Source organism: Lathyrus oleraceus, chromosome 6 (genome assembly GCF_024323335.1).
Source record: "Lathyrus oleraceus cultivar Zhongwan6 chromosome 6, CAAS_Psat_ZW6_1.0, whole genome shotgun sequence".
Classification (NCBI taxonomy): domain Eukaryota; kingdom Viridiplantae; phylum Streptophyta; class Magnoliopsida; order Fabales; family Fabaceae; genus Lathyrus; species Lathyrus oleraceus.
The window spans coordinates 339034677-339048066 of record NC_066584.1 but is presented as its reverse complement, the minus strand read 5'-3'; the positions used below and the strand labels follow the sequence as shown (position 1 = coordinate 339048066).

Sequence of the window (13390 nt, the reverse complement as noted above, 5' to 3'; positions counted from 1 at the left end):
TATAGTCCATTGTTCATTTGTGCAGTAGCGTAGAATATATCATTCAAATAAATTGAGCAACAATTGTTCTTTATTATAAATGAAAAACCAAACTTGTCCAAACAAGAAACGGAAATAATATTCCTGCTAATTGCAGGTACATAATAACAGTTCTCCAACTGAATTATTAAACCACTAGGTAAAGTCAATACATAAGTTCCTACGGCTAAGGCAACAACCTTTGCTCCATTGCCAACTCGTAGGTCGACTTCACCTTTTGCCAAATCTCTACTCCTTTTTAGTCCCTACACATTTGTACAAATGTGAGAATCTAATACCCATGATGCAGAAGTAGATAAATTAATTTCAATAACAAAAATACCTGAAGTTGAAGTCTCTACTCCATTCTTCTTATCTTCCAGGTACTTTGGGCAGTTTCTCTTCCAGTGTCCGGTCTTACCGCAATGGAAGCAGGTGCCTTCTTTTGCTATGCCTCCACTAGGCTTTAAAGCAACAACGGTGGGTTTGGGTTTGGCAACTTCCTTGCCTTTCCCTTTATCACCCTGCTTAGTGGGCCTTTTGTTCTGTCTCTTTCCATTTCCGATCATCAGAATGGACTTCCCTTTTGACTTCAGATTCTGCTCGGCAGTTCTTAACATGGCGAGCAGTTCAGGAAGAGATTTGTCCATTTCATTCATATTGAAATTTAGGACAAATTAACTGAATCTATCTGGAAACGATTGCAAGATCAAGTCAGTCGCAAGTTCCTTTTCGAGGGGAAAACCCAATCTCTCAAGGTTTTCCACATACCCAATCATCTTGAGCACATGGGGACCTACAGGGGCTCCCTCAGCTAACTTGCCTTGAAAAAGGGCTTTTGAAACTTCAAACCTCTCATGCCTTGCTTGCTCTTGATAGAGCATCTTCAAGTGTTCGATCATATCAAACGCTGACATGTTCTCATGTTGCTTTTGCAATTCTGAGTTCATGGTAGCTAGCATGAGACAAGCAGTTTCATTGACATCATCGACATGCTTCTTATAAGCATCTCTTTCTGCCTTAGGTGCAGAACTATGAGGTTTCTCTTCAGGAACAGGTGTCTCCAAGACATACAACTTTTTATCATGTTTGAGGACAATCCTCAGGTTTCGGTGCTAATCCAGAAAATTTGTCGCAGACAATTTTTCCTTATCAAGTATTGATCGCGGGATGTTGTTAGAGGTGTTTGTTGTCATGGTAATCTACATAAGGATTAGTGAAAATATAAGTGTCATTGACATATTTAATTAGGCCTTTAATCAAATATGCTCCCACTATTTTACTCAAAACAAATGACCCTCATCATTTGATTCGGAAAATCCCGTTGGAAGATTTTCTAGTGGGTCGAGATCCATATTTCACTTCATTCTAATTCCGCGTAGGAGGATTACACAAAACTAGGTTATTTAGGTAGGAACTCCTTCCAATTGTATCTCATACAAGTCTCGAAAATTTCAGTTGGGTGAATAACTCCTTATTCCAATCCATCATATGGATCATTCCCAACTCTTGCTTCTAAACATATATAATATTATTATAATTAAGTTTGACCCATCGTTTTAGCAGTTGGATATTACAATTATCCCATCGCACCTTACCAATATAGAAAATGCACCTCGCGTAGGCGAAACCTACATTGTCCGATACTAGTCTTAATGAGTGCTAAAACTTGGAAAGCAAACATATATAATATTATTATAATTTGTCTAGTTAAGTTTGACCCATTGTTTTAACAGTTGGATATTACAATTATCCCATCGCACCTTACTAATATAGAACATGCATCTCGCGTAGGCGAAACCTACATTATCCGATACTAGTCTTGATGAGTGTTAAAACTTGCAAAGGATAAACTTAATATTTAATTTGAGGGAATTGCAATTTTTCTGATCTCACCGGCTTATTTATCATATAAATCGCCTCTCACATGCATCAACATACATTCACATGCATCAACATACATACATACATAATGAAACAGTTATGGCCCCTAGCGCAATTGTTCTCCCAAGCCAATGAGAGAACCTAAGCTAACCTAACAACGATCTAAGCTTCTCCAAGCAAGATCTTCAAGGTTGTCCTCCTTTGGCACTGACTTCTTTCCTTTCTTCATAACATTACATTAGAAAAAGAAACTCGTTTTACATACGAGGGAGTGAGATGAGAAAAGAAGTTATATTGAGAGATTAAAAGAGAGGCACAACACGCAGGTCGTATTTTAAAAACCAAAACAAAATAAAGGAAAACTAAGGCCATAACCGATCACCACAAGACAATAATAAACACATTATTATTATTATTATTATCAATTTTAATTCTTTTAATTAATTAAAACCAAATTAAATTTCGACGACCGGTCACACTACGCAGAGTTAGCCGGGGGCCAAGGGGGCAGCGCCCCTTGCGGGGTTTAAGGGGCAGCGCCCCTGGCCGAAATTTTTAATGAACAATTCATTTAAAATCGACGTCACTTTTCGCATCAACACTTGATACTTTAAAGCACTTAGTTAGCCGAACGGGTGAATTTTGCCTTGCGTTAACCGGTTAACCATATGCGTTAACCGGTTAACACTGTTTGAAATTTGTTCAAAATTTGCTTTCTGTCTTACGTTAACCGGTTAACCAAATGCGTTAACCGGTTAACACTGTTTGAAAATCTCTTGGAAAACTGTTTTTCGTCTTGCGTTAACCGGTTAACACTGTTTGAAAACCTTAAAAATTTTATTTCGTATTGCGCTAACCGGTTAACCATATGCGTTAACCGGTTAACACTGTTCCAAAAAGTGTTTAGAAAGCACAACTCTTGTGCAGTCACAACCCCAATCGCATAACTCTCTGACAAAATAACCCTTGTGCCGTCACTAACCCTGATGCACCAATTTCAGATCGTCAAACACATCTCGATTGTTGATTCAGTATGATTGATCAACACGTCATTGCTTCACCATACTAATGTCGGATCAAGAAGCAAATGACCATTGATCGCTCAAAGGAAAACAATCATTGAGTGTTTGAATGAACGAAACGAGAACATTATATCATATATAATGTATTTTGCATCAAGATTACATATATCATATATATAACTTGATCGATCTCAATTTAATCTTTGATTCATTCTGTCTTTAATCATATTAATACAAAACAAAAACAGTTATCAGATTCATGGTTTCGTAAGTGGCTCTGATACCACTGAAGGAGAATTGCCATCCAAGGCGCAGCGGAATTTAAAAATTTCTCCATTTAGTGATCCTTACGAATGAGCATGATCAGTGATAGAATCGTTACCTCTTATGGCGATTCAAACCTTTGGTGCAGATCTCTTGTAACGATCAAAACCTTGGATACATATCCACGGAGCAATCACGAACGTTGAATGATGACAACGTCTCTACTCAGTCCACACGAACGGGTTCCTTCAATCTCAGTACTAGCTGGTACGAATGAAGGCTTTGAGTGAGAGAGAGAAACGAAATTCCAAGTCTTCACTTGAGTTGAGTGACAATGCTCTACCCAAGGGGTTCTATTTATAGAACCACTTGTGTGGGCTTCAAGCTAAAAAGCCTACTTAAGTGTATTTTGGCCCATATCTCATAATATGCCAAAATCACTTAAGTATTTGGTACCTTACCATATTTCGTATTCTACTTAAGTACACTGTACCTTACGATGTTCCTTAGTTACTCTATCTCTCATCAATCCATCCTTTGTGAGTGACCCTGTAGGTTTTCGCGACGTTGGCAATTATATTAAATCACGCATTTAACATAATAAACAGTGAGCGGTATCTAGCAACACATCACTGCTACCCAAGTCACGAAAATGTCATGTGATCTGACAAGTCCTTCTGTGATAATAATTATGTGTATAATTACCCCTTTGCCCTTATGTCTATATTGAACACAAGGTATAGACCGTGTCATCCTTGTCCAGTTCAATATTGGGCCCATAGACATTTATCCTGTTATGCAGGATGGGCAAATTCCATCTAGGACACTCATGTCCCTCAGCATGCTTCATGGAGTACCCATCAACTGTCTTTATGGTTATCCAGTTACGGACAATGTTGGATCAGCAATAAAGCACTCGACTCTACATCTAGGGTCCATAGTGGTTTCAGGTCGAAGAGTGGTATACACCATTATCACCATGAGAATAACTTATGACACTTTGCATAACATTCTATATAGTATTCTCATAGCGGGTCAATCCGGTATAAATATTACTCTTAATATTCATACCCATGTTTAAGACTTGATAACTCTTTATCCATGATCCATGAGATGTGATCATCAGTCTACAAACATAATAGTCTTAATGCTTTAATGTTATCCCACTTCACAATAAAGCTCGACTACGGATACTTTAAGAATAGTGTCCTTATGTTTAATGTGATCTCATGATTAAGTCATACTTGATACATTAAACGGACTAGCTATTCTAGGGACTTTATTAAACAACCATAATAAAGAAAAAACCTTAAATAATTCGATACAAGTACCAAAAGTATTGGCCTCTAGGGCTTACACCAACAGTATATTAGTCGCGAGGAAACTTATGAAGTCAGCGTACCAAGGTACACTAGTCACTACACGGGCATATTCAATGTTTAGTGCTACCTTATATAAGGCTTCTTCGTGACTTATCCAATTGTCGACTGATGCTATCAGCCTGTCATATGCAAAGTCATCATTGATAGGGATATGGTCGGGTTTTAGGTACTATAATCTGGAGAGATGGTCAACTACCACGTTCTCAGTCCCTTTCTTATTGCGGATCTCTAATTTAAATTCTTGTAATAAAAGGATCCAGCGAAGCAGTCTAAGTTTTGCGTCTTTTTTGCTCAATAAGTATCATATGGCAACATGGTCTGTATATATGATGATTTTAGCTCCAACTAAGTATGATAGGAATTTGTCTATTTCAAATACCACGGCTAAGAGTTCCTTCTCTGTTGTTGCGTAATTTATTTGTGTTGCATCTAAGGTTCTGCTAGCATAGTAAATTACATGTAATCTCTTATCCTTTCATTGTCCTAAGATAGCGCCTATAGCGAAATCGCCTGCATCACACATAATCTCGAAGGGTTGGTTCCAATCGGGAGGTTGCATAATAGGTGCAGTGATTAGTGCTTTCTTAAGAAGATTAAAATCCTTTAGACATTTTTCATCAAAGGTGAATTCAACGTCTTTCATTAGGAGGTCGGTTAAAGGTTTAGTTATCTTGGAGAAATCTTTAATGAAGCGTCGGTAAAAACCGGCGTGTCCAAGGAAACTTCATATTTCTCTAATTGTTTTGGGCGGTTGGAGGTTCTCTATCATCTCTATCTTAGCTCTATCAACCTCAATTCCCCTTTTTGGTACTATGTGTCATAGGATTATTCCTTATGTTACCATGAAGTTACATTTTTCCCAGTTTAACACAAGATTAACTTGTACGCATATTTCTAGGTTTCTCTCTAAGTTATCCAGACAGTTTTTAAAACTGGACCTGCATACTGCAAAGTCATCCATGAAAACTTCCGCGATTTCATCCAGGAAGTCTGAGAATATGGACATCATGCACCGTTGGAAGGTTGTAGGAGCGTTACACAGTCCGAATGGCATTCGTCGATAAGCGAAGGTGCCATATGGACACGTGAAGGTTATTTTTTCTTGGTTATCTGGGTGGACGGGGATTTGGAAAAATCCAAACTATCCCTCTAAGTAATAGAAGTAAGAGAGTATAGCTAAACATTCTATCATTTGGTCAATAAACGAAAGGGGGAAATGATCCTTTTGGGTTACTTTGTTTAGCCTTCTATAATCTATGCACATGCACCATCCGCTTTCTATGCGTTTTGCTATTGATTCTCCTTTTTCATTTATACGATTGTGACACCTCATTTCTTTGGTACTACATGCATATGACTAACCCATGTAGTATCAGAGATTTGGTAGATAATTCCTGCATCAAGAAGTTTTAATACTTATCTCTTGACTACATCACTCATTATAGGTTTTATCCTTCTTTGGTGTTCTCTAGAAGGTTTAGAATCTCCCTCTAGCATAATTTTGTGCATGCACACATAAGTACTTATTCCTTTTAAGTCGGAAATGGTATAACCTAGAGTTGCATGGTATCTTCTTAAGACTTCTAAAAGTTGATCGGTTTCACCTTTGTTAAGGTTGGCATTTACTATAACTGGATGGTTGAGTTCTTCATCAAGATACTCGTATCTCAAGTTCTTAGGCAGTTCCTTAAGCTCTACTGTGGGTTTCTTAATGCTCGTCATATGATCAAGGGTAAGTGCTAAGCATTTGTTAAGGTTATCGTCTATGTAAGGTGTAAATGACTTAAATCCATCATCTTCCATTATGGGCGTCAAAGGTAGTTTTTTTGTTTCGATATGCTTCTATTTATCCAATTCTCTTATGCATACATCAATGATATCAATTTCACAACAAGAGTCGTCCATGGCGGGTGCTTTCATAAATTTGGATAGGATAAACTCTACCTTCTCGTCACCTACTTTGAAAGTCATATTTCCTCTTTTTACATCTATCATGGCTCCAGTGGTTTATAAGAATGGTTTGCCTAGAAGGATATGGATTTCTTCGCCCTCTTTAATATCCATTACGACAAAGTCAGTAGGGATATAGAGTTGTCTGATTCTAACTGGGATATATTCTAATATACATATCGGGTACTTAACCGATTGATCAGCCAATTGAAGGGACATCCTAGTTGGTTGCATGTCTCATAGGTCTAGTCTTTCACAACCTGCTAAAGGCATCAAACTTATGCTTGCTCATAAATCTAATAATGCTTTGTCTATGACATGTCTTCCTAGAACACAAGGTATCAAAAAGCTTCCAAGATCTTTCTGTTTCTTGGCTAATTTTTTTTTAGCAATTGCATTGCATTTTAAGGGTTTGGGATCACCGAGCTTGCGCTTGCTTGTTAATATGTCTTTTAGGAATTTGGCATATGATGGTATTTAGGTAATGGCTTCGGTGAAGGGTATCTCAACGTGAAGTTTCTCAATTACTTTCACGAACTTCTTGTATTGGGTGTCTTATTTAGTCTGTTTAAGCCTTTGCGGATATGGAATCAGTGGTATGTAGGGTGGCGGCGGTACATATGTTCAATTTTCTTAGTTATCATTCACTGCCTCCTTATCATTAATATCCTTCTCTATTTTTTTCCCCAGGTTCTACGGGTTCCTCTTTTCATTCTCTGAGGTAGTCACAACATTTTCTTTTGGTGGTTCTGAAAATTTAGGCCCATCGTATTGAGTTCCGCTTCGCAGCGAAATGGCGTTAGTATGGCCTTTAGAGTTAGATTGAGGTTGTCCATGGAATAATCCTCCTGGTGTAGCCTGAACAACTTGTTGTTGTTCTACTTGAGAGATTTGAGTTTCCATCATCTTGTTGTGGGTTACCACATAATCAACCTTGTTTCCTAATTGTGAGACCAGTTCATTAATATGGACGTTTTAGTTCATGAATTCTTTATTTTGTCGAGTTTGAGTCGTGATAAAATATTTCATGATCTTCTCAAGGCTTGACTTCTGAGGTGTAGTTTGTATCAATTGTGAGGGTCTTTAGGCTTGGAAACCTACTGGTCTTTGAGAAGCAGAGTTTTGGGAAAAAGTAGGGTTATTGTTCTTGTAATATAAGTTTTGGTGATTCCTTCATCCAGGGTTATAAGTGTTCAAATAAGGGCTTCCCTGGGCATAATTAGCTTGGTCTGTGTTTGTTTCAGCTAGTAGACTGCACTCGACAGTCGCATGTCCTTATGTTCCACAGGTTTCGCATCCGGGTTGTACTACAGCTACGGTAGCTGTAGGCTTTATGACTAACCTTTCGACTTTCTAGGTTAGGGCATCCATTTTGGCGTTCATATGGTCAAGCTTGCTAACCTTGTATATACCTCATTTAGTCTCTTTCTTCTCTACTTGTGCATGCTCTGTACTGCATTGGTAATGGTTTTGAGCCATGTCCTCAACGAGTGTGCATGCTTCGGGGTAAGGTTTGTTCATTAGCGCACCACTTGCGGCAACATCGATAGTCATTTTAGTGTTGTAGAGATGTCCATTGTATAAGTTATGGATGATTAGCCATTATTCTAATCCATGATGTGGACAAGATCTTAGTAGCTCCTTGTACCTTTCTCAGACGTCAAAGAGGGACTCACCATCCTGTTGAGTAAATCTGGTAATTTGGTTACGTAGGACGGCGGTCTTACTAGGTGGAAAGTATCTACAAGAAATACTTTCTTCAGGTCATTCCAAGTAGTGATGGAATTTGCTGGAAGGGAATCTAACCATGATCACGCTCTGTCTCTGAGGGAGAAAGGTAATAAACATGGACATATCGCCTCAGGAGCAGCGTTATTGCATTTTAGTGTGTATACTAGTTGAATGTAGACTTTTAGCTGATGGTTTGGGTTCTTTGTTGAGAGACCAGCGAAGTGGTTCTGTTGCATGATTTGCAACAAAGCAGGCTTCAATTCAAAGTTGTTAGCTGTAATAGTTAGGTTGACAATACTTGAATGAGGCTCTTCGTTAGAGGATAGGGAAAACTCTTTGAGTGGCCTACGGTTTCGGTCTTCTGCCATTGCTCTTTTGATTTGTTGGAGCAACAGTCGAGATCTTACGTACTTTTCTGGTTCAACTATTGGATCTTCTAAAGTTCCGGTACTGCGAGTTCTTCGCATTGACCAGGGAGGGTTACCTTAGTCTAGACGGTGTAACAACAGGTTACAAAATTTGACGATATTGGTCCCCGACAATGGCACCCAAAACTTGTTCGCGAGATTTTGAATCTATCGGAATAACTAACTACAAGTGTACAATCTATTGCATAGTTTTAAAAGATATCGATCCCAGAGAGACCTAACTGTCAATCTACCGTTTCTAGTTGCTATGGTGTTTATTTAAGGCGAATCAATTAAACAAAGGTGAGATGAAATAAATAAATTTAATAAATTTAAACAAATTATATCGGGACGCGGCTCTCATCAAGCAACAGTACTCTAGACTGCTACTAAATAGGACCAATGTACGGGGCAATATTTTCTACTTTGAAAAGAATGTGTTTTAACAAGAACTGTCGCTTTTGTGTATTCAGAACCGAATTTGACTCTCTAATTTATACCGTCCACTGTCACGGGTGACCGTCGCTTTTTGCGTTAAAGTAGTAAATCCTATTTTAAGGAATCAGACTCTTTACTCAATTGAAAAGTATTTTTTTATTGGAAAATTTAACTAAAAAGAGTTCCAGGATTCCGCTCTGGTAACCAGATCCTAAACCTATACATGCATCTGCAAATAGTTTTAAAACCTCCTTCTAGAAATATTAGACTTTCCTAGTTAATTAACAAAGTGCTTTTGCGGTATTCATTAATTAAAAACAAACCAAACTTATTCTTTAATGTCAGACGACTTTCGATCTTACACGACATTTTCACGACTCTACTTTCGTAATGACCGATTAAATCAAATTTAGAAAGATTGTATTAGAACCAAAACAACCCACAATCGAAATCCTAAAGAAACAATAGTTAGAGTACCATCAAGTGATGGTCCTCACATCCCAAAATCAATAAATTAGTTGGACATGCTTATAACAAACATGAAAACATAAGTTTGAAACTTAGAAGTAGACATTGCGGAAAGGTAATTTAAAACAATAAGGTGCGATAAATAAGACTTAGAAATAAAAGAAGTAGTGTGAGGCAAGGTAAATAGAGTGCGAGTAAATAAATATAGATGTAATGAAATGCAAAATATAATAAAAACCTGCTCCAAACGGAGGCTTGAATCTGATACAGAATAAATTGTCGAAGACTTGTAAATAAATATAAATGGCGGTAAGATTAAAATGCGGGAAAATATAGTGCTCCAAACTTCGTACAAACTCGATTCTCTCTGGCGTTATAACCCCTCGATGTGACGAGTTATAACTTTTGATCGGTAATTCTAGTGCTTAAGATTGTGATAAGCTTTGATGCCTTGGAAAATGAAGCTCATTGCCTATTTATAATGTTCCAAAGTCCAAAAATCAAGTGGGAAGTTTCTTCATTCGTGGGAGAAAATGTAGGAGTATATGGGGTGAGTGTGTGACCAACCAAATCCACTTTCTAACCGCCTAGCCTTCACAAAGGATGGCGAATGCCATGTTAAGGTGGCGAACGCCACCTTCCCAATGTGTGGAAGAGTGGGTCAATCCGCCCGTTGGTGAGTGGGACACGTCATTTCTAATATGGATTTCTACATGGAAAACGCGATGTAGGTCGCCTTGTGTGTAATTTCCCATTTTCTTTGTTTTGCAATCTGAATTGCTTCGTTTCTTCGCACATGGCTCCTATATGGTCAAATACCTGGAATGCAGACAAAATACCCATATAATAGTGGAAATGGAGGTAAAACAATAATAAAACAAGTATGAAACGAGTCAAAATAATGGTGTAATTTGGTGATAACAGGAAGTAAAATAGGTTACCTTTTGTGAAGCAGCTCTCAATGAGAGCCAAACAAGTACTAAATTTAGTTTCATCTGACAGTTATGATCTTTTTGAAACTCTTTCTTGTGGAGGAAGAAGGTAATTCATCTCCTTTGTAGATGAATTTAATAAAATGTTGTGGGTGTACCTGATAAAGACCAAAGGAGAAGTTTTAAACATGTTCAAAAAGTTTAAGGCTATGGCTGAAAAACATAGTGGAATACTGATTAAGATATTCAAGACATATGGAGGAGGGGAATACAATTCCCATGAATTCAAGTAATTTTATCATGAAAGTAGCATCTTTAATGTCAAAACTCCACCCTACACACCTCAACACAATGGTATGGCTGAAAGAAGCAATAGAAGCTTGGTTGAAATGGCTAGGAGCATGCTGAAACAAAAGTCATTGCCTCATAAATTCTAGGGTGAAGCAATATCTACTACTACTTATGCTCTAAATAGATGTCCTACCAAGAATTTAAATAATTATATGCCAGAAGAATGTTGTTCAGGAAGCAAGCCTTACATCACTCATCTTAAAGTATTTGGATCCTTATGCTATAGACATGTGCCAGATGAAAGAAGAACCAAACTTGTAGATACAAGTGAACCTATGGTATTAGTTGGTTACCATCCAACTGAAGCATATAAGTTATATAATCCAGTTACTGAGAAATTGGTGGTCAATAGAGATGTAATCATCAGAGAAGCAAAATCCTGGGATTGGAACCAAGGTGGAGAAAGAACAAGAGTTGTTCCAATGCAGGCTCCAATGCAGATTGATTTTGATGAAGTGAATCCAGTCTTAACTTTTTAAGGTAGTGATAAAAAATTTAATCAAAAATATTTTTATATACATGACACGCCTTGGTGTTTTGGATAAGACCAAAAAATAATTATTTGATTTGATTTTGAAAAAAAAAATTTACTTTGGTCGAATCTCCTTCAATCTGTCGGATTGGTCAGCAACCGACTTTTGGAAATTTCAAAAAGTACTAGACCAAATCCTCAATATGTCGAACATTGATGTTTCGTCCCAGTGTTTCTGGTCGAAAGTCATGAAATCTTGCCTTATGTTTTGCACATAAATTTCAGCTAACTCCCTTGTCGAGTTAGTACATTGAAATTTATATGCTAATAGAACCGCAATGAGTGGATGAATATTAGTAACATAACTATGATGTCCATAAAATGGTACCACATGCATTGAATTGAGATAGTTTGTCACATTTCATACGTGAAAGACTTGTGAATTGTTTTATTGGTGAGAATATTCTATGTGTTTGATGATTATGTGAATATGCTACCCTTGTTATGTTTTGCACCGCTAATATATTTGAACATATTCTCACCCCTATTTTGTTTTGTTTATGGTGTTTTGTATATTGTGGTACAGATACTCAGGACAAGCAATGGCTACTGTGAGTTGGAAGATGGCATTGAGACATTTCTTCATTTATTTATCGTTATCTATTTTTTTGTTTTCGGTTGCTCGGATCTGTAACACTGGGAACAAGTCATTATCATTGTTTGAGTTTATTATTTTAGATTTGCTTATATTCAATCAAGTACTTTATTTTGAAGAGATAATTTAAAGTATATGTTTATGTTGAGTTCCGCTACAAGTTTTTGATTAACTTAAAAGAGTATGCATGTTGTGAATGTGTAGCACATTTTTTAGAATAATATTGTTTATCTTTTCTAAATTAAAGAGTCGGAGTTTTAAGGGTGTTATAGGTATTTCCCTTCATAGAGGGGGAGATGACCACCATAAGGGTGGTAGATGAAAGTTATAGTTGCATGTCCATAATACATTTAGGGGGAGCACCCCAATACAATTATTTTGTTGTTTATCTTATCGATTTCATTCTCATATACTTTCGTTTATTGAGTCTCTTTCATGATTGCATGTCATCTCTGAATCAAGTTTAAAAATATTCATCTTTAGCATGCATAAACCAATAGCTATGTTTGAGCTTGATCATGATGCTTTTAATCAATTGCATGAGTAGGTGGAATAAGAACCATGTGTGTTTATTATTCAAGTCATGCGAAAATTAAAATCTTAAAATCTTTTAAAAATGATGAAAAATTGAGACTTTATGTGTTTAATTCAAATCAAGCACATATCTTGATTCCAATCACTCTGGATAGTGGAAACCAAAGTTTTTCAAACACTTTGATTTGAATAATAATTTACACGCGATTCGAATCATGGAATTTTGGGTCACCTCTGCTTGAATTGATTCAAATCAGACTTTACACATGATTCGAATTAGACAGTTTTCCACATTTTTCTATTGGTTCTGATTGAACTGATTCGAGTCAAAATTTACACTTGATTCAAATCACATAGTCTTTTATTCGGATCAGACTTTGTTCTTGATTTGAATCAGATGAGAAATAGGTCAAAAAAATTGTTTTCTGTTTATTCCACTTCACTTGCTCAGTTGATTCAAATCATGAAATGATCTTAATTCGAATCTAACTGACTGTTTACATTAATTTGTATGCTTAATCTCAAGAACATATAAAATCCTTTTGTCATCATTTTTCATGAAACGAATCAACAAATCCATAACCATTTTTGTGTGATTTTATGAAAACACCCTTTATTTTTTTGAAAGTTCAAAGCTCTTGCAACGAAACTGTCATACCCAATTTTGACCTTGAATCGCGGAATCAAGGCATTCACCGAATCATTAACATCACATGCATACCGTAACATGCATTTTGTCTCTCAAAATGTCCAAATTGTCAGTCAGAATATTTTTTCGGGACTTATAGACAGACCGGTCAAACTGAATCTCAAGTTTGTGTAAAATCAATGGACGGAAAATTTCGAATTCGAGCTTGCAGACGTCAATTATATTAATCTATG

General features: G+C 36.9%; 1 non-coding gene across 1 annotated transcript; it reads left to right on the top strand.

Moving 5' to 3' along the window:
• Window positions 1-8129: 8129 nt before the first annotated feature.
• On the top strand, window positions 8130-8236 carry LOC127099176 (small nucleolar RNA R71). The gene has a single exon (XR_007793716.1). It is a non-coding gene; the product is annotated as a small nucleolar RNA R71 (small nucleolar RNA).
• The last annotated feature ends 5154 nt before the right edge of the window (window positions 8237-13390 follow it).